At 38.5% G+C, this 950-nt stretch overlaps 1 protein-coding gene across 1 annotated transcript in view; it reads right to left on the bottom strand.

The window, feature by feature from the left end:
* The window catches only part of LOC106522959 (transmembrane protein 198), an 8,417-nt gene extending 8,174 nt beyond the window's left edge, over positions 1-243 (bottom strand). The window contains exon 1 of the mRNA XM_014016223.1: positions 104-243. The gene's annotated coding sequence lies outside the window, so the exon portion shown is untranslated. The remainder of the gene's footprint in view (positions 1-103) is intronic.
* Positions 244-950: the final 707 nt, after the last annotated feature.

Raw genomic sequence — 950 nt, 5'->3', positions numbered from 1 at the left:
AAAGTACTTTATACACCTCTGATGATTATCTACTAACAGTTAGACAAACAATTGATAAATCAGTGCAATGATGATATAAAATGAAGACATTTTTTGGACCTACCTCCTCTGAATCATGTCCTCACAGAGGGAACGAAATCATTATGAGAAAACAAACGTGTTTTCTCAGGTTTCTTTAATTCCAGGGAAGAAGCGTAGAGTCAGGAGTTTGTCAGGAGTTTGTGTTGACGTGTTTTCCCTCTGAGACCCCCCCCCCTCTCTGTGTGCACGTGTGCGTGTGTGTGTGTGTGTGTGTGTGTGTGTGTGTGTGTGTGTGTGTGTGAGAGAGAGAGACTCAACTGTAAGTCCCTCATCGGTGGCTGTAAACAGCTGACGCCTGAGAGGGAGGCCATCTGCTCCCAGAACTACACTGCTGCCAAGTCCAAGGCCAAGTCAGTTTAACACTGCATGCCCAGTAAGAGCACTGCTTTATTTGACTCAATTCAAGTTTTTATTAAGGTAAAAATATATATAKCTTGAGACAAAAGGATGTGGACTTTGACCACATTTGTTTCTGCTCTTTTGGGACTTTCCAAAACTGTTTAATTGAATGCATTTTTTTATTGTAGCCTGTGTAAAGAAAACATAAATAAATTCTGGGTATGTGTTTTAGCTGGGTCAATTGCCTAATTTTAGCGCTGGCCGTATATTTTATGGGCCACAACATTTTTTGGTGAGGATATGTTTGGAAACACAAGTTAAAGAAAGGCAAACAGATCCCCTGAACTTTTTTTTAGAGTTTCTTTTTTGATCTGAACATCATTTGGACTTTAATTGACTTCTGTGTAAAACATCTGTATGCATTTACAAAAACAAAAGTGTTTCAAGGTTTTTCCTAAAGCTGGATAAAGTAGATACATTAAAGTCTTGGCAACATGTATTTGCTACATTATTTTTTACAAAATCCACTC

Source organism: Austrofundulus limnaeus, unplaced genomic scaffold, assembly GCF_001266775.1.
Source record: "Austrofundulus limnaeus strain Quisiro unplaced genomic scaffold, Austrofundulus_limnaeus-1.0 Scaffold141, whole genome shotgun sequence".
Lineage (NCBI taxonomy): Eukaryota > Metazoa > Chordata > Actinopteri > Cyprinodontiformes > Rivulidae > Austrofundulus > Austrofundulus limnaeus.
Note: the sequence above shows the minus strand (reverse complement) of the source record. Positions and strands in the feature narration are given on the sequence as shown.